The sequence below is a fragment of the Silurus aristotelis genome (assembly GCF_946808225.1).
Source record: "Silurus aristotelis genome assembly, chromosome: 5".
Lineage (NCBI taxonomy): Eukaryota > Metazoa > Chordata > Actinopteri > Siluriformes > Siluridae > Silurus > Silurus aristotelis.
In genome coordinates, this window is record NC_139578.1 from 12,464,203 (window position 1) to 12,489,466 (window position 25,264).

The window sequence follows — 25,264 nt, forward strand, 5'->3', positions numbered from 1 at the left end:
GGCATAGAAATCTAACTACTGTTTCCCCCTCATGTTCTTGCTCCAAATGTGCCTCCTTGAGCAGAAACCTGCCTATATGCACAACCACACCCACATTAAAACACACTCGCCCACTTGCCTTGCACTCATGCCCCTGAAGCCTGCATTTAGACAAAATCGTGCATGCACTCTGGGCAACCACAGCATCTGTCTGTAGTGTGAGTGTATTTTTAAGTGTACACATTTAAATTTGGGGCCCTTAATCCACGGAAGATTGTAATTAGAACAGTTACATGTGCACAGACCCACAACCTGCAATTACACTACATGTCTCTCCCAAAATAATAACCTAACAACATGGAATAATTAAAGTAGCATTTCTAGGGAAAGTGGTGTGAATGCTATGTGAATGCTGGTCAGGTGATGAAAGCCTGTCTTTCTTTTTGTGCCTATAATGGAGAGGCAGCATAATCAATATTTTACAACTAAAACCCTGATTACTGGGTCTCAGGATGGAACCTGGGGTTGTTTGTAAAGAAAGGTGGATATCGATGAATTGGGATTTAACAGAGAATGGAAATTAATGCTGGGTCCTGTATATGAATTTTCTGTCTGACACTCATTTAACCCCACCCCCAAACTGGAATTTTTAGACAGGAATTTACCAATATATTATAAGTAGTCTGCATCATTGTGCATATTGTATATTTTAGTGTCAGTGCAGTGGTCCTGAACAATGCCACCTTAATGTCGAAACAGACTGTGAACCTTTGATCCTGGGTGAAGAGGGATTAGAGGAAAGTTCACCATTGTTTTACCAAACAGAGATTGTGTAGTTACCCTTTCCCTTATATTCACATATCATGTACACTGTTGCTTAAACCTTAAACTCAAAACGTGTGTGTGTGCATGTGTGAGAATGTGTGTGTGTGTGTGTGTGTGTGTGTGTGTGGTTGGGGGGGGGGGTCCTCTGTGCATGCTTCAGGCAGAGAGGGAGAAAGGGAAGCTGTTGTGAACAAGACTGCCTTTTTACAGAATAGAGGTGTGAAATCTCAAAACATGCAACTATTGTATTTGATGAGAAAAGAGACATAGGCAGATAGCAAAAGAAAACTGCAAAAAAAAAAAGTCTAGACTTTAGTCTAGACTAGTCTAGAGGGAGTCGTCCAGTGTTTTTCCTGTATAGAAGATAGCTGAAAAGCCGTAGATTGGGATCGGGCCCCTTGACTAAAAGCCGCCTGGCAGATTAGCCTTTATCACTAACCCTAGAGTGCTGTCACATTTTAATGCACTAAGGCCTAATTGGAAGAGATGTGGCCTGAAAATGCTGATTGTGGCTCAAGTTGAGGTCAAGGCAGAGTTATCAGTCTGGCTAGAAACAGATATTCACTTAGAAACGGGGGGGAATGTATCACAGATTACTTGCTGGGATGTTATGTTGTGTATGCTAGCATGGAGCCTTGACCTAATATGTTAAAATGTAAATGTTTTATTTAAAAAATTTTTACTATAGAAATCCTTGTGTATTACTGTTTTTGATACTTTACACCACTCTCTTTTGAAATGTATAACTTTTATTTGTCAAAAATAATGCATGCGATCTGGTGTACAGTGTTGTCCAATCATCTGAAAAGAAAAACAAGCAAACATGCACACACACATTTGAAATATTTTAGATGTGTGTCTAATGTGGAACTGTGAACCATAGGTTTTCATAGTAAAAGAGTGTACATGTGTTACAGCTTCTTGAAAAATTACACATGGTAATCCCAAAGAAAGGTTTAGAGTTCGAACTTGCAGGCAAAAAGAAAACAACCATATATATTTGCATACAATCAACAATAATAAACACATTGCTATATGTTGTACTGTGCATTATTATTTTTGCATTTTTTATGCTGTATATTATAAAGCTATTTATGGTCGGAATTCATAAAGTAGTCAATAAACCAACAGGAACAAGAATAAAAAAAATGCTACCTTTTCTTCCCCCGAAAAAAATACATTTAGACACTGTGCGCAAGTTGCCACAGAGTAGCACATGTTTGTTTAGAAAATTTGCCACGTGAACTTGTCTACCCTTGATTGCACAGTGTGTGTGCAGTGGCCTTTTGCCTTTTTTAAAACACTGAACAAATGAAACACAGAGTGTGATTGGTGTTTTGGGATGAGGGGATTGAGGGTAGGAAGAGGAATCAGAGCAGTTTGTTTTTATTAAAACATCTTCATCTGCTTATGCTAAAGTATCTGGCAGTGTAAAAGCAGGAGCCTGACGCTGGAGAGGCTCAAACCAGGCTCACCATGTGTGTCTTGTTAAGGGCAGTTATGACAAATGGCAGCAGCTGTACAAACTAATCTCTCTGTTCTTTCACACATGGCGCCCAATTAACAATGGGCCACTGTCGGACTGTAATCCACAACCAGCCAACCTGCTCCTACTCCCGCTGGCCGAGCGAGAGAGAGGCAGTGCTTTACAGCAAATACAGTGTAAATATGTTCATGTGTACACACACACACACACACACACACACACACACACACACACACACACACACACACACACACACACACACACAGAAACACATTGCAGTGGCTGGCTGGGATGTATGTGAAGAGTGAAGTGGCCTGTCAGGGGCTACATTCCCACTGGGTTTGTAATGATGAAGTGCATGTTGCAGTGGTCACTGTCAGCTGGACTCCACTCAAATGAATACACACTCTTCATGAGACTAATGGCCTCCCATTTCTTGAACCGTATGCTTCACTTATCTGTGCTTAAACTTCATTAGTATTGCAGATTTGCATAACATGACTTTGGAAAAAAAAAGTATGTTAATAGATCACCGAGAGAAGCCAGAGAAATGTAGGATTATTTTAAGTAGAGGCAGAACAAAAATTAAACAAAAATGACGAGTATTTCATTGAAAGGAGCGAGATTAGTTTTGCAATTTGGATAAGTCTCCATCAGCCTAGTGCAATCATTAGCACATACGAGAGAGCAAATATGTAATATGTGGTGAGGAAAAGTGGTGGTATGTGCCAATCATCAGGTGGCAGGGGAGTGCCAGTGAGCATGAATGAATGGAAGCTTCTGAATGGGGGAAATAAATTTAGTATTTGTTTCCATTGCATCCAAGAATGATTAAGCTTAGCCCCTCTGGCTGTGAATCTCAGCTCAGCTCTTGGACAAAGCCACAGAGTTCCTGTCCAGGATGTTAGAGTAAGAGAGAGAGTGAAAAAGAGAGAGGGAGAGAGAGACAGAGAGCGAGAGAGAGAGAGAGAGAGAGAACAGCACAAAACTTGGAGTGAGTGTGGGGTAGTCCTAACCAACACTGGCAAGAGTAATGATTACCCATTTATTTTACAACACAGTCACACACACTAGGCCAGATTAATCCATTACCTAGCTTAAGAGTACTTTTTTTAAGACAAGGAAAACTTTTTAGTACATAATGTACAACCTTGTACAGCAGAACAGATAGAAAATGTAATACATTATTCAATTCCACAATTTCTTACTGGCTTTTCTTTTATATTTTGCCTTAAAAAAAGAAACCCCCACTTGGATCAAGTGATACACTATCAGCAAGATACTGTGACAGTGAAGAGAATAGAGGTCCTGTATTATAACCACTGTATTCCCCCCCTCTTTTAATAAGGATTAATCAAATGATGAAATAGAATACGGCTAGAAGGAGGAAAGAAGGGGGTAAGAGGATCTGCCGTGCCCTTAAGAAAGTTTGGGTAATGTGAGGACCACTTGGCATGCCTTTTAGCCTCTTTTTTTTCGTTACCTTTCTTTTCGGTATTCTTAAAAAAAGATACTCTCTTTAATACACATCCAGTTTGTTTATGTGGGTTTCAGTTTTTCCGAAAGGATTTTTTTCTTTGAGTTGGAGATGTGGGCTCTCAGATAGAGAGCTAGTTGTATGGTTTGGCTGGTGGTACATATAGGAAGTCTCAGGTCCTGGATCCCCTATATATATATATATATATATATATATATATATATATATATATATATATATATATATATATATATATATATATATATATATATATATATATATGCGCTTTCTCTAAATCTCTCTCTCTCTCTCTCTCTCTCTCTCTTTCTCTCTCTCTCTCTCTCTCTCTCTCACTCTCTTTCTCGCTCTCCTTCTCTCGCTTTCACACACAGATCCACTCAAGAGATCCTCTCAACTTGCATAATTACAGAAGCCAGCAGCAATCATGCTGCAACTTTGCTCTGTCCGGCATCTCTGTCCCAAAGAGATCAGATCACTGTGAACGTATGCCCTTGTGGTCGAGTGTGTATTTAGTAAAAGAAGAGGTCATGTCAACACATTAACCACTGGAGAGACTATTACAGTTTTTTTTCATTGATATTCCTTTCTATGTCTAAGTCTTTTATGTGCAGTACACTCAGACACCGACCTACGACCACTCGACTCGTCAGCTCCGACGGAAAAAAACTAAATAAAATAAAATATTTTATATATCTTCTTTATTATTTACTTTATTTGTACTAAGTAAAAAGATTTTAAAGTTTTTACTGTGCCTCTTTATCATAGAGCAGTCACTCTTCTCGACTTACGACTTGATGGATTAACGACCACTTTTTCGGTCCCTATCTACGTCGTAAGTTGGGGTCTACCTGTATTAGTTTATATAAATAATTATATAGAGAAAGGGGGAGAGAGAGACTGAGTTCATGACTACTGTCTCTTTTCAAACCTTTTAGACCCAAAACCATAGACAAATGTGTGGAATGCTGAAAAACCTTCAAAGAGCAACACTCTAGAGACTCACAATATATAGTTTTCTTGATTGTATTACAAGATTCATAGTTAAAAATGCCAAAAATATAAATATTTTATAACTCTATTCTTAGCAACTTTTTCTAAAATGGTGTTAATGTATAATTCACTGATGTCACTATTTAATTGTATTACTGCAATTAATTATAGCAAACTGTGTCTATTATGCATTACTGTGGGAGTTGCCTGGTGTAAAGTGCACATCCCTCGGTTATTTCATCAGAGAATCTGGAACACGCTCACCCTTCAGCTCTCAGTTCTTCAGACAGTGTCTTATACCCCCACAAAAAAGGCATTAAAACCTTCAAGAATGGTCTAGTGTTTGTGAACACACTCCCGGGGGACCCCCGCCTCCAGTGTCTGTGTCTTCATTGCTGCTCTTGGTCAGGCTGCAGCGTTCCTATGCACTGAAAGGACTCCGCCGTCACCTGCCAGACTGCAGGAATGTTAATGCCGTGGCTTTGATAATTGGATTTTACACACACCGCCTGTGAGGAACACATACTGACACACACATACGCACACACGTCTGCAGATGGACACTTAGGCTTGCTATTGTTTGGTGCCTGGCACAAAAACCTCAATAGAACATGACTGTGTTTGCATAAGGCCTTACGTCTTCATAAAGAGTGTTTATAGTGCATGCGGGTGTACGTGTGTGAGAGAGCGTGTGTGTGTGTGTGTGTGTGTGTGTATCTGAGAGTGAGAGAGAAAGAGAAAGTGATTTCTTAGATGTTATGGATACCCCGTAATACCAGAAAACTGGTTGTGAATGTAGGGTATGATGTGGGAGAGATAAAGGACAGGCTGAAATATTGAGAAGAAAACAATCCAGACAGCAGTGAGACAGAGGCGCATCAATTTCCGAGTTCAAATAAACAAAAATAGCATCTCAATTAAAATTAAAACCACGTATCAATTATTAATGCTGCTTGTAGAGAAGTTGTTTCTCTTATGGCTGTCCTTCAGCTCTGAAAGCATCTTTCATGTCTAAAACACATAAATAATGTCCTGTGGGCAACTTTTTGAGTCAAGACTAAGTCAACTTGCACACAGTGAGTCAGTAATAAGTGACTTATGTCCAGATGTCAAATATTATTTATTATACCTTCAGGGCTTCAGTGTATAGTAATAAGAGGAAGTGTTCTACCTGTATTTTTCACCATGTGTTGAGGTGTTAAAGCCCTTTGCATTAAGCGCGGATCATTAGGGCTGTAACAGTCATATTTATGGCGTGTCTGATCGAGAAGCAATGGAGGTGTTAGCTCTATGAGTGCGAGTGTGTGCTTAGTTTGGTTCAGGATATATACAGGAATTGGTAGACTCCCCTGCTCGGGGCCTCCTGCTCTGTTTCCCTCTGGCTGTAGCTCATTCGACTCTAACGTCGCAGCTCTAATGACCTAAATACTTTTAAATCACCTCAGAAGACCCTGCCGGCTAGCAAACTCCTACCCCCTCCCATCACACATACATACACACATATATGTATTCTTTGATAGTTAGACTGTAGCTAATGTATGGTTTGTTTGCTTATAAATCCTGTTTCCTGTCTATAAAGCAAGGGAACAGTGGAGTGTTTGTCCCTCCTGACATTCTTTCCAGAGAATGTGGTTGAACAAACGCTATCGAAGTTTGAAGTCCCTCTTTTTTCAGGCGGTCTCTCTCTCTCTCTTTCTTTCTCTCTCTCTCTCTCTCTCTCTCTCTCTCTCTCTCAATCTCTCTCTCTCTCTCTCTCTCTCTCTCTGTCGCTACTGCTCTCATTCGGACACAAAAGCACACACTTTTGTTCACACAAACTCCAACTGACGTTGAACTGATGTGTTGTGCTTGGCATGCAAACTTTATTTTCCTGTAATCTGTGTCAGAGCAAAGCATTTACAACAATTACCTCAGCACGCTCAACTCACAGCTGTAGTTTTGGCTGCTCGGTGGAGGACAGGCGGGAACATTGTGGCCGATCTCCACCAGACCTACGCCTCACCTCATCCCCATCATACTCCCTCCAAGTTGATGGCTTACCACTCGCTCCAAATTCTCTAAAGTTTGGCACTTCAAACACTTTCACTTTGTAAGCTGTGGAAGATTATATTGGCCACTCTTCCTCAAATGAATGTTTTCCATGAAAATTCTTAAGAAATGCCTGTGCACCTGTGTTTAGGTTTCTGTGTCATTTTAATGTCCTGCTTTTTGTACCGGGATATTAATGGTAGTTCTACAAATTTCACACCCAACCCCCAGCTAGAGACTTTTGTTAAAGGAAGAGGCTCCTACAGGGTCCAACATTTGAGGCATCCAAACAATTTTTACTTGACTCGTTAATGTCTTATACCTACTAGTTCTTTCTCTTGCTTCCTTAATAATGTATCAGGTTAGATATTTACTAGGGGATAATCATTGACAGTGCGCTTGGCGAACTGAAACTTCGAAGTCAGATAAAACTATGCAAAAGTTATGATTGGGAGAAGGTGTTCAAGTCCAGATGGGTAATGAGGTGCAATTTATTATGTGTATGGGTTAGAGAAGTGTTAAATCGTTTGTGTTCCAAATCTATCAAACATAAAATCTGTAACAGGAAACACAGACTACACAGAAATTTTATAATAAATGAACATCCCGCTGCACTATTACCTTCATCCTGTTAGCATGTTTCCATTTACAACCACAGTAATGAAGATAAGAAGTTGTTAAATGTTATCACATAGCTTTACACAGGAACTACAGAATTATTTCCTGGAAAGCAACAGTGATTTGTGTTTTTCTTTTTTTTTTTTTTTTTCCAAAGGTCAGTGTTTCAACATAATGGTGTGCATTAAGTTGTGGGGTTTGTGCCTTGTGTGGTTTGGCTCTACAGCTGCGTCTGTACAGTACGTGTCTGTGCTATGGAGTATTTATAGTGCGATGTTGCGGAACACGCGACCCAATCGGCCGAGCTCGTAAAACACCTGTGTAAACATTGAGTATATCGCTTGAGCTGGAGGAAAGAATCCTGTCAGCTCTCGCTCTCTTTCGCGCTCGCTCACTTGCACACTCCTGCACAGAACACGAGGAGCACTCTGCTCTGCCCCTCCCTTTCCTGACAATGAGAAGAAAAAAATTTCCCTCCCTCATTTTTCCCTCTTTTTTCCTGAGAAGAACAATGAGGACACGTGTGGTGGGGAGGGCCCCCTCAGTATGGCCCCTACAGCGCTCATATCCCTCTGTCCAGGAAGAGTGTGTGTGTCTGTGTGTGAGATGCACGTTGGCCACTGGGGACCTCTAAATATTGTCTGTAAAGAGGCCTGCCAGAGTGGAACCCATTCCCACATCAGCACACACACACACAAACACACACACACACACACACACACACACACACACACACACACACACACACACACACACATACACAAGTGTCCTGCCTCACTGCCTTTTTTTTTTTTGCTTAGGGGAACTCCAAACCCTCAGACTGTTCCTTATCGAAAGTGATAAACAACATGGATCATATCAAAATGCCACAGCACTTCAGTGTAAATACCTCCAGGTTTTATGACAACATCCCACTGGCTCTTAACAGCAAAGACAATAACATGCATTATTGAGAATATTTCAAGATAAAGAGCCAAAAGTCCTAATTATCCTAATGAGTGCCTTAAGTGGAAGTACAAAAGCAGCAATGACAGCCTTGAATGAGAGTAGAGTAAGTGTTTGTAATAATCACTGAACAGTCTGAAAGATTAGAAATGAATTCGTGTGATATGGAATCCACTCCACATGCTAGCACTTATGCAGTCACCAAGTCATTGGATTGGCTAATTTACAAGTTGTATGACATCAAGCCTCACCATCTAAATGTATGTTGGTGAATCTGCACGTACAGGAGAGAGGAAGTGTGCTAATCATCACCGGCTTTCTCGACAGCCCTCTGGCCCTGCGAATTTTGTCCTTGCTCCATGTAACACTATCTGCAGAAAGGAACACAAAATGGAGGGCTTTGTGAGGGGAGATTAGCCGAGCAGCTCCTGATAAGGAATAAAGGCAACCTGAATATGGTACAAGAAGGCAAGCACAATTAGGATGTGTCATGTTATAGGCGATACAGGTGTGTGTAAAAAAGGAGTAGGTTCTTAGGAGTAGAAAATTGGTATTATATTGGGGCTATTATAATACACACACACACACACACACACACACACACACACACACACACACACACACACACACACACACACACACACACACACACACATATATGTAATAATACATACTATAAAATCTGATAATTGAAGAAAACATTTCCACTTTGCCTTAGGGTTTACTGTTCATGTTGTTTCACAGGACCTCTCCAAAGATCTTTTTATTCCAGGAGATCATTAGTTGGCCATGAGTACACGCTTGGCCAACAGTGTGTGTGCAAAATGAACGACTTAATTAAGTTTTTATTAGTAGAAGATAAATATTTATTTTATTGAAAGTAATGATATACAAGAATCAAAGCATATGAGTCGAGCTGCAGGGTAATATTTTATGTAGTTCATATTATGTGCTATGTTGAGCCATTCTTATCATATTATTATTGACATTTTTCTGTAGCGGTTTGTTTCTACATCACCAATGAATTACAATGAGAACTTAAGGTCGGGGATATCTTTTTATTTACAGTTTGAAAATAGTAATGTAATTTCAAATTGAGCAAACCAGACACCAAGAGAAGATTACTACTACACTATCTCTCAGTAGTGCCAGTTCACCACAAGCTGAAAACCATTGCTTTAATGACACAATAATTGTGTAGACACTTACCTTTATTACGAACGTTGGAAAAGATCCCATGTTCGTTAATTTCATCTTTAGTGCATTTTTATGATAAACTACACCTTTGGCAATAGTAGTAGAGGAGCATACACACATTAACAAATCTAAAAATAGGAAATAACTCCTGAGAACAAATAATTACACAAAAATGTTGAACTAATGGGGTCAACATGTAATGCCAGGATTTGAGTGTTAACGTGTAAGGTGAAACTAAATTCTCAGGTATGGATTTCTATAAGCAGTAATTTGCACAACACAAAGTTCAGACCTGAATACGGACTCTTATTGGGTAAACTGTCATCTCACATTTTTATAGCTGTTGCATAATTTCATAAAAAAACTAAAACATGCCAGAGATTATTTTATTTGGTTTGTTTCTATTCATTTCTTTCAGTAATTTCTGTGCTACATCTACATATTATGATCTAATATTTGAGTATTAAAATGAAAAGAAAAGAGAGCTAAAGGCATCGCCGCCCACAAAATACTTTTTTTTTTTAGGACACTGATAATGCAACATTGACCGTGTATTGAAGAGAAATAAAAAAGCCAATTTCTTTATACTTCTTTAGTTTGTTTCTTCTTCCACTCGTTTTGAAATCTGTGACTAATTGGTTTGAATCACTGACCTGTCAAATGAAAACAGTACATCACTGAGTATTTAGAGCTGGGTAATGAAGTATAATATGCTGACTGTATATGTTACACTATAGAAACACTCCTTTTCTGGAATTTTCTGTCCTCTCTTATGCAGTACAGTAAGAGTGATTAGGCACAAAGAATAGTATGTATTGAACACATTAGTTCAGCTTATTGCATTACATAGGGCCTAAAGCAGGGTTGTGATTACTGGCTGTATCCTGGCTGCTTATATGAATGTTTTGGAATGATGGGACATGTCTGATCCATGCAACGTTGTTCAGTGAAATGGGAAGGAGTTGTACTGAGAGTTGGCATGTTTATGCTGGCATTAATGAGACATATTGGGGAGTTTAGTAAGGCACTGATGTCATATACACCCTCTTTAGGGGATCCTGCTGTTTATATACTTTATAAGTGAAATATGTGAATTTTAAGGCCACACTTACTGTTTCCAGCAGTGGTCTTGAGTTATATTGGGTGTTAAACTTACAGGCACTAACATACTCTTTGTGAGACAAGAACTTCCATTAAACTAACCAGCGCATGAGATTACACCATGTGCAGAGTCAGAGATGGCTGGAAAAGACTTATCTCTTGACTAGACGTCTTTCATTACTTCAGCCTTACAGAGCACTCATTCATTCAGCCTTCCATGAAGGTGGCTCATCGGGATGTAAGGGCCAGCATTGTTTGTGCTCTGCGATGCTTAATCAGTTTGGATTGGACAACATATTAAAACTTTGGCTAAAGCTTGAAGACTTTGTCTGTGGAGGAGACGCTAGTGATAGATGTATTCTTTTGGTCATGACTGCAGTAAGAGGCTTAAAGGGAATTGAAAGGATCTTGGTCATACTTTTTGGCATTCAGCAACAAATAATTGTTCCCATTGTCCTGCTTTACACTCCACTGTGCATGGGAAGACTGTCTTGTTTTCACAGACCATGGACGTATAATGGAGTGTTAGATCCTCACTACTCTCCCACCTCCCTCTCCAGCCTAGGTCTTTAAGAACTGATTACACAAATGTTTATGTCTTCCACAGAGTGCTGTAGGAGAGATAAAGGGCGGCTGATGCTTATCCCCTTTCCACACAGTAGAAACCACTAAGACGGAACGTAAACCAAGCATCACAGGCAGACTTTCTTGTTCTCCATTTTATATGCGGTTGCTTAGATCACACCTTAATTGATAGTCTTCAGATCGGGCTTTCATTGTTAGTTAACCTGCTAACCACACCCAATTGTCATGAGGATCACAATGAAGCAAGGGCAGGAAGCCACAACACCTTGGCCTGATCATTGACACAGGTTTTAATTTACAGTTCTTCTGCAAGTGTGGCATTTGTTTTTATTAAATGTTTGATGAAGCAGAGCTGTTCGAGAAAAAACCCCCGCTATAAAGTGCTCGCTTATTTCAGGTGAGTTCAGGCGGGATCAGAGAACAAAAGGATAGCTCACAGAGGGACGGATGGAAGCCAAGAACAGGGGTAGCAAAAAGGCTAAATTTAGCTTGGTGTCCGGCGCGATGCACTACGTGCATGGACTCACAACTCTTCATACAGTATGCATGATAATCAATCCACTTTTCAACACTGGACAAAGCACTCGGTATGTCCCAGATCCAGCATCACAAGCCTAAAAATACACATGAGCATATGTGTATGCTTATGTGTGTGTGTGTGTGTGTGTGTGTGTGTGTGTGTGTGTGTGTGTGTGTGTGTGTGTGTGTGTGCATGTGGGTGTGTGAGTGTGTGTATGGTGTGTGTTTTGCTTAGCCATGACTGTTTCAGTGTTGCTTTCTTCTCTAGAGCAATGTGATTAAAACAACAACAACAAAAACAAGAAGAAAAAGAAAAAATGTGTTTGTATAGTGTAGTAACTAAAAACATGAATACTCTGGACTAGTTTTTTTTCTTCCTGCCTTCCTTTCTTTTTTCTAACCAGAATTTGAATATATAGAGAAACACGTTTACTATACTTTTCCATAACTGATCACCGCTAGACACACCCATGTCATAAGCCTTTATTATATTTCAATACACAGTAGCCCTGGGGAACTTTGCTTCATGAGCACTAAGGGTTAAAGCTGCAAATGTCTTCCACAGAACTGCAACTTCCAAGGTTGAATGAGGTGATCGCAAATTGTTTACTTACTGAAATGTTCTATCAAGTTTGTCTGGTTTGTCATTAAGCCGGCCTTCTCAGGCTGTTGCGACGGTTGTGCAAGTTGTATTAGGGGCCTGTTATCTTACTGCATGGCTGTCAGTGACAGTGTCTGCATTGTAAAGATAGAATTGTTCCCTTTTCTTTGCAGAACCACCTTTTTCAATAAAAAGACACAGGACCTTTAGATAATAGACATTTCATAGAAGAACAGTATGTTAAATACTGTGCTTATGGAGCTAAAGCTAATCCTTTTGCTCTTAGCATTCTTTGTTTTTTATGCGGTTGCCACTTGGCTTTCTTTGGGTGGAGAACCCATAGTGACAAGTGGTAATTTATGTCAATAGCTCCAAGTCGCATCTAATCTCCCAACCCTGTCTCTGCTTGCCCACCTAGGGTCTTCTAACCAGAGTGGCTTATGACCCAGATTATCTTCCTTTTATTGGCTCCTGATACTGTTCTCATCTCAAACTGGTGCACATATGCAGGCTGTTTGCTCTTGCTGGCTTTCCCAGAGCTCATCTGGGTTTGTCCTCCATGAGCTCTGGAGTTCTACTCAGCTCACAAGAATCTATGGTCTGGAGAAAAGGAATGAGCCACAACTTGGTGATGATGGATTGTCCTTGCTCAGCTTTCTGGAGTCTGCTAGGCTGCTGAGATCTGAAGCCAATTGCATAGGCCTTTATTCCTGGTCTGAAGGATTCTGTAGGTGATGTGTTTCTTTGCTGGATTTGATGTATGAAGATGTTTAACCAGCTAAATAACAGTGGAACAGTGGCACAACTACCATATCTCCCTATGAAGCCAGTGAACAATAGCAGATACATTTAATATATAAAGATTTGAAAAACTGTTTCCAGATTAGTACCAATTCCACAAACCCCATTAATTCAGATACTTTCCAACATCACAGTCTACCTGTACCTGTTTTTGATAGTATCTTTGTATCCCTGTATCTTGATCTGATAGTGTCTGTTTACTATGCTCAGGAACTTTTGTCTGCAGATGTACAGGTTTGGTTTACGCCGTAACCTAATGCGAGTTCATCGAGGCAGCAGTGTTACTCAATTAGCTATCACTGTTCTAAGCGCTCGGGTAGCTGCGGCTGATGCATTTACGTGCTGTTGTTGTGTTTATCATTTCCTCTGCCGAAAGCTCTTATGAAGAGTGGGGGATGAAATGAGACGTGATTTAGAGGGGCCTGTCACAATGCAAGTGGCCACGGCTGCCGCTTCCTACTTTTGTGTGGACGAGGACCCGGGGGTGGAGCAGCGGATGCACGGCCCTGGCTCTTGGCCCCGGCAGAGGGAAGGAAACTCAGTGTCAAAGGCGGCCCTGTTATCTGAGGCAAAGGCGTACGCTCTGCCTCAGCGGCCGTGTCATTGTCACAACAGGAGGGATCAGATACAGCGGGCAAACTGAAGGTTTTCTTGATTAGACAAAAGCGTTTTCACAGCTCCTTAAAGGTCCTCATGGGCCTTATATGTGTGAGAGGTGTGGCAAATCTAGAGCTTTTATCTAGTTCTACTTTTGAGTATTTTTTATATATTTTTTAGACTATGCACAGGGTGTATGGGGTTTTCTAATAACCTTGAGAAAAGCCCTGCAGGCCCCAGTTCACTGAGTGCATATGGCATATTTCTGCTCAGTGTGCCGAGGCTGCCCCTGACAGAGGCCCCCACCCCATGCCTGCTTGCGCATACACACACACACACACACACACACACACACACACACACACACACACACACACACACATACACTGAAGTTTTTCCCCTCTGTCCCAAAGAGTTCTCCCAGCAGATATGCTCTGTGGCTTCTCACAGACTCCATGAAGGAAATGCATTATGTGTAAAAGGAATTCCATATGGTGACATATGATCTGTGTAATTCCTTCAATTGATAAAAAAGCCTTACCTTTGTGTCTGCTTGGCATGAATAGCTTATAAGAAGCCTCCTGGTGTATTTTTTCCCCATGCTTGTTCTTTCTGGGGCAGACTGAAGTCTGAGCATTACTGTACAATGTCTGCCCTAGGGGAGTGTGTGAGCTCCAGAGTTTGCAATGGCGAATGTTTGCAGACGGTGGTCTGTGGTAAGGTGTGCCAAGCTCAAGTGGCTTGGACAGGGTGAAAAGGAAGTGTTGCAATATCCCTGCCAACCACCTGGGATTTATGCCGAAACCCTTGTGCCCACTACCTGGACCTGGGATCTGTTCTGGGACCGGGTTGTGACTTCACTTCCAGTGCCTGTCTATGTGAAAGAAAAAGTCATTAGGCATGAGGATTGGAGGCGTATGTACATGTGAACACTTGCCAAGAGTGCAGATTATTGAGTGTGATCCAATTGTGGCCCTTTGATATCTTCGCTGGTTCCCATGATGCAATGGTGTGTCCAGCTACATGCAAGCAGATAGTGTTTTATAGCTTTTGGATTGCAGCCCATTCAAGCACTAAGGGACTGTTATTTTTCCATCAGCATTTAATGTTACAAATCGATAAGATTTATTATAGGGGGGGGGGGGGGAGCCCATTTGCATGGATGTTGAGGTTTACACTGGTTTCATTAGTCTAGTTACATTTACACAAGCTGTCTTAATTGGATTTGGTGAGATACAAATCCCTAGTATTCCTGACTTGCATTCTAGCAAGGGGGACGATTAAGGCAAAATATTTAAAAATATATGCATGACATTTCCGTACTCTGTTACTTGTAAAACAATACAGGTTTTCCTTGTTTAATATAGACTCCTACTGCATTCCTCTAGGCTTACAAATTTGGAAAAATAATTACAAATACCGAGCAACATCCCAATCCCTCAACTCAACCTTGACCACTGTAATTTCCACTTGCTAACAGCATGAAACAAATGGTTTATCAGATGTGTACACATTTATGGCAGCGCCACACAGGGCTGAGAGGTAGATTGGGAATGAAGTTTAGCAGGGTTTTTCCTCCGATGATGGAAAATGGCTCCAGGCAATAATAATTAATGCACAAGATGGTAGCATACCTGGGCTGTAAAATTACACTACAAGTGTTCAAGCCTTCAGCACTCTTATAAAAGTAAAAAGAGCACCAAACTCATACATTAGTGTGTCTTTAATAAACAGAAAGTGTCAAGGTGATGAAATAAATTAAGGCCACACATTAAGTCCACACAGTATGCATGACTAAGAAGGGGCTTGTGATTTCCTTCCATTCTCCTCCCATCTCTTCCTTCTTTTACTGAAAAAAAAAAGAGTTCCATACAGCATAAACAAGAAGGTCAGATTCGCCCCAGCATTGTTTAACTTCCAGACCAGAGCTGTTCAATCTTCTACCTGGTTTGAATCTCACACTCACATTTTCTGACAAAACTCAACACCATGTTCTGATGGATGCAGAGAATGGTGTCGTAGCAAGAAAACCCCCCAAAGAGCCATCTAAAAATATAGAGGACATAGCGAGAAAAAGAAGAAGAAGAGAGGGACTTACAGAACCATGGATAAAGAATTCATGCTATAGTTCATGGAAACCTCAGTCAAAAGATAATACTATGGTGCTTTATAAAACTTTTCTCAACCTATTCTCTTAGCCACTCTCTTAATGCATCTGTAGTGCGGTTGGTGAAAAAGCACCTTTTGAGGAATATTAACACCTCTCGTCTGAATCTGTCTATATGACAGCTGAGCATTGTTCTTATCACTCTAGTGCTCTGACATGCCGCCAGAAAACTGAAGCGCACACAAAGGCCCTTTGCATTCCCAGCCCCTACGGCATGGGAGTGCGACTGCAGCCACACTGTGCAGGAAAGCTTGCTATAATTCTCATGCTACATAGCAGAGATTACAAAAAGAGCAACACTGTTTGCACTCTGCTGTGGTCTTTTTCTTGCTTTTCACAAGGCTTTCGATTGTCCTTACTTGATATGCGACATTTGTTGAGTCAGCCCGGAAAATAAATATTTATATATTTGCAAAAATTTTTGTTGTTTTTTTATCACATGCGTGGCTACATCTATAAATAATGTATTTCAGATTGTTATGTTAAAGGCAGAATGCATTGTAAAATTCAAATAAGCACTGAAATTGAGCAAATAACTCTAAATATATTTTTTCTTTTGTGGGAAAAAAAAAATCTGAGTGCTCGATGCATCTGCTAATATATAAGATTCTGTTAATAGTAGCATTCTTCAACATCTGCTTAGTGCCAGACTTTGTGTAACATTGTTTATGGTGTTGGAACAACAGAATCTGAAATTCATTTAGCGGTTCCTCCTCTCACTGTCGCACATATAAACTGATCGCCAGAGCCAAACCACATGTTGTTACTGCTGCAACCCAGGGCTGCCCTAGCAAGCCTCAAGAGCATATGGCAGATTTGCCTTTCTGAGTATCTTCCAGAGGAAAGGGACCCTGCGACTAACAGAACGTGAATTATGGCATAGCATCTGCCTATGATAAAGGAATACCCAACAAGGGCTGAGATCACCAGTCTGCTGCTGCAGACGATTGGCCAATTGCCTGTCTTCTGACCTTGTAGCGGGCATCATGGGCTCTCCAGAGCTAAACGAGAGCTTCCTTCATTATGCTTGTGTTAATCATCAGCCCCTGGCCTGCTGACACTTTACGCCTGAGAGGCTTTATCAGGCGAAACTGCCTCATGCTCTTGCAGTGTCCCTTTCAAGGGTGTCTAATTCAATGCTGTAGCCGAAGTTGAAAAGGTTCTTGGGGCCTTATAACAAATAATAGATTCATATCAGGGAATGCCAAACAGTTTTTTTTTTTTAATTCATCCGAATATAAGCATGGAAAGCTGCTATGTACCCAGTGAATCCACAGTGTACACCACTGTATTACTCCTACTTTGTAGCATTCCACATGGCTGCTTTGAGTTGACATGAGTCTGGTATTTGTTTCACAAGGTCCACTCTATGCCATGCTCATTAGCCAGATCAAGCTTTTAACTGAGGTGCAGTGCCCCAGGAGTCCTTCAGTCTATGGAGTCTTCAGTTCAAATCTTGTAAAGTTGTTTCAGTATGAAGGTTTACCATTCGGTAGAATAGGTGATCCATGCAAAGTGTAATATACAGTAGCATTAAAAGATTCAATAAATACTGCTTCAGCTAGTGGGTTTGACTAGTTGAGGTGGTGATGGGGGTGTACACGGCCTTGTGTTGCTTCTCTTTTAGTTACATTTTACAGTATATTCAATGTGAATTAAAACATTAAAACTTTGCTATTGAAATGGCTGTTTATGTTTAAAATGATTTGTCTCTCATTAAGCTCCTTCTGCATATTTACTGCAGACCACCTTACTTTTTTTTCCCAATGAAAAAAAAAAGAGACTCATTGTTGAGAACACTTTTCTGGTAATTGAATGTTGTGGCAGAAACAGACCACAAGGGACTTCTGGAGCATCTATTTTCACTTGCTGGGTGTTTTTCAGTCTGAAATTAGTGGTGTTGTAGCACTATTAAATGCTCAGACATCTGTTGCCTACGCTAGTAGGATTTTTTTTCTTTCTGGAAATGACACATTAAATTAAGTACTTCACTTTCCTTAAGTATTTTCCACATCTTGTTTTGAACATGTTTTTTTTTTTTTTTTTTTGGTTTCTCAGTCTATATGAGAAAATGCTTTGTTTCCTTGAGTGTTTTGTGCCAAGATCTTGCCTTTGATGTTGAATTATACTGTATGTCTAATAAGTCATTTAGCTGTTCTAATTTGGGTGCACTTGAATATGTGTGTTTGTTTGTGTGTGTGTGTGTTAGGGCGTAAATGTAAATGGTTGCTTTGCCCTTGGGTTGAGCTGGACGTGGGCCATTCATGAATACTCTGCCCCTGTCACCTTGGCACTTTGCCCCACCTCCTCTTGCAGGAGTTGGCACTATACTGACCATCTTCCTCTCCACTCACACAAGCCTGGTCAGCAGCTGAGTCCGGCATGCTCACAACCTGCAGCGTCAGGAATCCTTGTTGCCTTAAATCATTCAGTAGGATTTTTCTTCTGAACACTGAATAATACGATTTCAGATCAATGCCCAAATAGTCAAACAGTATTAAAAATAACCCCTTAGGATTTCTCGGAGCCTAGAATTGATTTGGGTTCAAGATGAAGATTGAACGACAAGCACATAATGAAAAGCGTCTTTGAATAAAATTAAAGACTTACCAATTATTTACCAAAAATCTAAGTTTCCCTTTGCTTGACAACTAGTATTTTCACAGCTCAGGTTCAGTTGCTTTTCTTACGTATCAGAGTGTAAAAACCCAGAAACACTAAGCAGTATAATAATAGCAGCTAAATAAATAGATTAAATTCATTCTGCTCTTGGTCATAAATAAAATGAAAATAATAGCACAGCTTGTGGAGAGTATTGCATCACTGTATGTATATGTATATGTATATGTATATATAAAGATATATATATATATAGCTTTCTGCTTTTTAAGACAAAGATGCTTTTTGAGGAAACACTGTTTTTTTCCCTAAAGAGTACAACTATAATATATAGTCAGCTTCCTAAGTATTGACATTATATATATATAAATGTAATCTAGTTTACCATGGAGGCATTTTTTTCATAACCTTTTCTTCAACCCATGTTTACCAAAGGGTGCCAGTAAATATGGAACTGACTAAAAAGAAAAGTCATTTCTTTGTTTTAATCACTGTGACACTTATTGAATATACAGCACATCCAATATCCTGTTAAGCTCAAATGTATATAGACCTTCCTTTCTCTGAGATTATTATATAGGTTCAAAAGATTGATGTGGATGTCACTGTACATGTGTCAAAAATCTTTGAGTATGAAGAGCTTTGTGTGATTTGTGCTGGAGATATGGTTCACACAACATGTTCTGACAGAGTGAACATAACTATGTGGTGAGACAGCATTTTACAATGTGCCTCACACATGCATGCTTGTGTGTATTTATGTGTGTGTTTCAGAGCTATGCTCGTGTCCCTAAAATGTCCCCACCCAGGGTTTCTTCGAATTCAGATTTTATTTGTGTCACATGTTTAAATATTGTATGCCAGTTTCTGTGTATGCATGTGAAGTTAACTGGGTTTATGAAAAAGAGCTAAAAAGTGACAGCACATTCAGTAGTTGCAATATAAGCTTTTAAAGAATCACAAATAAATTTGTACAAATGATCGTTTTCCATCTGGCTGATTAACAACCCAAACTGCCGGCCATGAAGGATGCGAAATCATTGGAACTGCGACCACGGTATTAGGAAACGGCTGCCATTACCATGCGCAACTCTGACTTGGATAGAGAGGGATGAAAGAAAGAAGGCAGACTGTTAAAGGCCTGTCTGAGTCTGAGTCTCTGAGTGCATGAGACTCTAGTAGCCTTACTGACCTCCCATACACACTTAGACACACACGCTCGCCATCACCCCCCTCGCCATCAACTCCCCCGCACCCCCCCACCCCCTCTTCCTCCTTTTTCACCATGGGCCTCCTGTTGTGTCATTCATAACTCTCCTCTCCCACTCCCTCTCTGTCTTTCTGCCTCTTTCTTGAACTTTTCCTTTACTTCTTCTCCCCGTCTGCCCCCTCCCAGTCTCTTCTCCTCTTAACTACTTGTGTGGAGTTAATGGACTGTTTTGGCTGGGCTCCAGCCGCTGAGTGTCACCTCATTAGTGTTCTTCCAGACAGGAGCTCTGTACGGTGGAATGTCATTGGTTGCCACCCAACCCCTCGCCCTATTTTGCACTCACCTCCATGAATGGGGAAATGTGCATGCATAATTAAATCTATAGTCTCACTCTTTCCCCCTGCACCGTCCTCTCTTTCGGTGCCCACCTCCTTGCCCGGCTTGCGACGGCTACAAAAGGATTGTTGGCCAGTTGCCACAGCCAAGGCCAAATCGGCCCGGACCTCCCCCCACTGTCCCACGACACGGCGCACACTCATGCAAATGGGCCACTCACTCAGCCAATCAAGTAACAATACACATCCAAGTGGCATGCTGTCACTGGGAAGGGGAGATACCCTGATGAGATGTCATACAATTTCAGTCAATGCAGTCTTTACTACCGCTATAAATACCCTGCAGACAAACACAAGAGGGTAGGAGCTGCGTGCTAATCTCCCTACATAATGTCCATGCTGTTGCAGGCATATCGGTGTTAAAAAGAAAGTGAAATTCAAAGCGGCACTTGTGGATTATTGAATTGATAGTTGATAATCCATTTCCTCGACGTATTAAACAAGTTCAGGAGTTATCTACTGCGACGCAATGATGCATTTACACAATTTCAATAAAACCATAATATAGAGCTTCAGTTAAAAAAGGATAATGGTCGAAAGGATCGGTGACATGGATGCACAGAACATCATGGCCACGATGGCATCATGCTTCAACAAAAGATGCATCCTATAAAGAACTGTGTTCTGTCAGTCAGTAGTAGTCCTTGAGCTTATTGGAATATCCAACATCACAGTTCAAGTCATAGATTGTAAAATGTGAGGCGCAGCCTGTGTTAATTTACATTAGCGTTATTAGTTATTATGTAAAGTGTTGCTGTGAAGTATTAATGTAACGAGTAGAGAAACAGCTTCAAATTTATACGAATCTCATCGCCTTGACATACTACTGTCAGACATTTCAAAATGACTTGCGTGTTTGAAAACCCCCACATACTCATTTCCATAATCTGTCTATGATTTGACCTTTGGCTGCGGTGTTCTGTGCACACTCTGTTCTGCTTTTGTTACTGAGATGTGAAGGCGCACGGTGTGTGTCACTGTGTCACACTTTGACATGTGACTGATGAGTCTCTGTGGCCTCAGTGCTGGACTGCCAGGGCAGACATATGTAAGGCAACGATCTCTGCATGACACCACGTGTCAGACTGTGGTGGCCTTTGTTAACACACAGACAGATCAATAATGCAACTTTGTCCCTGTCAGAGCATGAACCTATACCTGCATATGAGGGAGTTTTTTTAATGCTTTTTTTTTCCCGTCAAGAGACGTCATAAAAGAGTAGCATATACACAAACACCTTCTATTGTGTGTCTTTGTTCCTTGTTAACAGTCTTAATAAATTTATTTAGATGCTTTAGATGCCTCCATTGTACATATTGTTGTCCTAGCACCACATTTTATCATGTCACAATTTTTAGATCGGACCAAGTCTTTAGTAATACCTTATGCATTATTGCTTATATTAGGCTTTTGTTCCTAAGCTGGTTGAGTCAGAAATATGTTATTGATTATAACAACTTGTTATTAGTTTACTTTAAGATTAAAAGTAAATTTTTTCACACATCTTCAGAACACTTTTCACCAAAGATAGTACTATATGAGCAATAAATAAATAAACAAATAAACAAATAATAAAAATACAATATGTTCAGCTAGAATGTGCATTGACGTCTATGAGTGCACATAAATAATTGAAAAACTGGCATTTAAACTACATTGTGGCAAGAAATGACATTGTATTATAACATAAATGGGTAATAAAAATACTCCAAAATAATGTAAGCATAAATATAAGTTTAGGCCTTTGTGGTTGGATGAAGAGATTTATTTTAAAAGCCCATGTCCTAAAAACACAGCAGTTTTCACTGACCATCCTGATATGTATAAATGCTGAAAATGCAAGTATGTTATGTTTGATGCTTAAATATTCTGTAACAATATCTTTAATAAAAGCTTCAGCCAATTAAAAAAAAATGTTACTTGGCTTAAAATGATGTGTAAAGACATTACAGGGATAAACACAAAAAAATATATAAATACAAAGAAAAAAGCGAAAACTATCAATCCGGTGAGAAACCCTTGGCATCTATTGACTCATGTATTCCGTTTTCATTCGTCTGAGACATACATGAGATGCGCCTTTATCACAAGATGGCCGCCAATCTGTCTTTGTGTCAGCTTTTGGAACAGATGCCCACTGGTGTTAGTGTGCCCACTATTCACACCCCGTGCAGACGAAATGGCTCTGGCACCCAAAAACGCCACAACAGGCTTCCGCTCTCTCACTCTGTCTCACTCTTTACAAGTGCCAGGATGCTTTCCTCCATCTATCTCTGTTTAGGTTATGGCTCATTCTGATAAAGGGCCTGGTGTTTTATCAACAAGAGCTGGGTCTGAGACAAAAGAAAATGACAGAAAGAGGCATGGAAGAGAGCGCGCTGGTGAACAAAGCACAGCGATAAGGGTGTTGTGAGAGATCTATCGAAGGGCCGATATGAAGCGGTAATTACAGACTGAAAGACTGATTGTGAAATATGTAGACACTGATGGGAATGTAAATACCGGCTGATTGAGATAGACAAAAGAGAGATGGCGAGAAAAAGAAAGTTAAACAGTCGTTTGCCAGGATCCGCCTCGGCTGATTTGTGAGTGTGTGTTGAAGTTACAGCCATGTGCAAGTGCTCAACCCAGCCAGCACAAAAATACTGATGACTGAATACACACACACACACACACACACACACACACACACACACACACACACACACACACACACACACACACACAGAAAAAACGGACATACACACATTTAGCCACAGGCAGTATTTACACTAGTGCAGCTGCATTGCTCAAAACATTTCAACCAGGACAGCCCACAATTTGAGAGATATTTCTGCCTCTCTCTCTCTCTCTCTCTCTCTCTCTCTCTCTCTCTCTCTCTCTCTCTCTCTCTCTCTCTCTCTCTCTCTCTCTCTCTCTCTCTCTCTCTCTCTTGATTCCTCCATGGTTGGCCCACAGAGGAGAGAGAGAGTTAAAGGAAGGAGGGAAAGAGAGAATTCTTGGCTAAAGCTTGGTTTCCTTGGCAAGCGAAGCAGTACGTGTGCAGCCCTGCTCACTTTCTAAAATGGCTGCCAGACGCCTCCTCCTGAAATGTCGACGGTACGCATGTTCCTTGTGTTCAATGCGTGTGTGCAAGCGTGCATGTGTGTGCGTGTGTGTGAGATACAACCCAGTCTTCAGCCAGCAAGGAAAAGTATGTGATAGTTCTAAACAAAACACAAAGCAGAGACGAGAGGCCGGATGGATTGCACAGGGACCGTGCCAAGTATAGGAGTTTAGTTGAGGTAGAGTAGGAGGTGTGTTTCCATAGAAAGACTGCTGCAGAAAGTTGCACAGAAATTGGAAAGGAATTAGCATTATATAATTAGATGACTTGCATGAAAAGAATGCTGAGCACCAGTACCTGATAGACAAAGCCAGAAAGAAAGAGGAAGGATGTTTGTCTTGTGAGTGTGTGACTCAACACCTTCTGTATTATAGCGACAAGAGGAAAGATTTTTTTGTTTGGACATGTCCGTGAATTGTGGGAGTTTAAGGAGTTAATGTAAAGTTTAGTCACACAGTTGACAACGAAGTGTCTATATATGTCTATGTACTGATTTTCCATTTTTTTTTTTTGTATTATAAAAAAATATATATTCAATTCATTAAAATATAAATAGAATATTTTTTATAAATGAAAGCCAGTTTTCTAAATGGTTTTTTTTTGTGTTGCTGTTGACTACTGATCTTCAATTGTATAATTATATAATTATATATATAAAACTATATTTTTATTATTATTATTTATGTATAGATATTTAATGTAATATGTGTATGAACAACAACAGCAAAATCCACCCTTAATGGGCACAGCACATTATATAATAGATATGTATAAATATGTGTTTCCTATGCAGAGTATGGCAGTTGATATTACAATTATAATGCTCATAATAATGATTGGTAACAGAACAGAACCTTCACTTGCCTTTTCTCGCACACTTAGCTTCTCTGTTAGCTTATTTAAACATTGACATGGTTGTTGGGTGCCAGAAAGTGTGCTTAGAGAAGTTGTGTCTGTGTTTCAGGTATCTGTATCTCACTCTACAAAAGTGCACACACACACACACACACACACACACACACACACACACACACACACACACACACACACACACACACACGCACATACTTACCACTGCCCTGGCCAAACTGTTTATGCGCGTGGCTTACAGAGGTTTATTTTTAAAGTGTCCCGTACGTCTGTTCCATTTCAAACGCTACATTGCAAAGGCATATGGGCCTCTGTGTAACTCCTCATCGAAACACACACATCTGGACACACAGGCGTGACCTTATAATTACATTACAGCAATGCCAAAATCATGCATGTTAGAAAAAGTGTTTTTTTTATGATACGGACGTAGATTTGTGATTTATTTCTCACATACAGTTAGCGTGTATGGATGACGACAGCTGTGGGGTGTGTTTCTACAGTATTGGTGTGTGTCCATGGCTGCAGTGAAAAATTAGTCTGGACCATTTGATGTCTAAATGCCAGAGCCAGCTGCACCATTGTTTTTCGACTTTAATCACAGTAAACAACGTTATGCTAGAATGCACCTATAGATTGGAGCTACTCCATTTTCTTTCCCCTCTTTCTCTCAGTCTGCATCTTTCTTTTTTTTTTTTCGGACGCAGTAGGAGGTGTCTTTATCCAGACTGATGGATGGCGTATAGTGCATATGTGAAGGCTGATCGGCAGGGAACGGGGGGATGGGAAGTTGGCACAGGAATTGGCACTGTCATACAGCCAGCTTGCACCAGTCCCACCAAATCAAAGACCCAATAGTCAAGTCCAGCTTTAACCTCTTAAATACCGCACAATGTAGATGTTGTTTCATTTGGAAATTTTGCACCAAGTTTGATACAAGCTAAAGTTAAATTTTTTGACCAAATACAGTCTGCTTATAAAAGGGGCTATCCAAAATGTACTACTAGCATTATGTTGTATTGCTAGTCTCCTTCTTTCTCTCTCCAAAAAAAAAAAAAAAAGTTTATTTTTCAGTTTTTTTAAGCATATAGTGCTTCCTCCGTCTTCTTGTCATTGTTGAGCTGAAG

The 25,264-nt window shown here is 40.3% G+C and overlaps 1 protein-coding gene and 1 long non-coding RNA gene across 13 annotated transcripts in view; both read left to right on the forward strand.

Moving 5' to 3' along the window:
- Positions 1-25,264, forward strand: part of LOC310726552 (nuclear factor 1 B-type-like) — an 87,757-nt gene that overhangs the window by 27,939 nt on the left and 34,554 nt on the right. The window lies entirely within an intron of this gene.
- Positions 7,332-15,846, forward strand: LOC310726566. The gene is made up of 2 exons (XR_014533792.1): positions 7,332-11,940; positions 11,980-15,846. It is a non-coding gene; the product is annotated as an uncharacterized lncRNA (long non-coding RNA).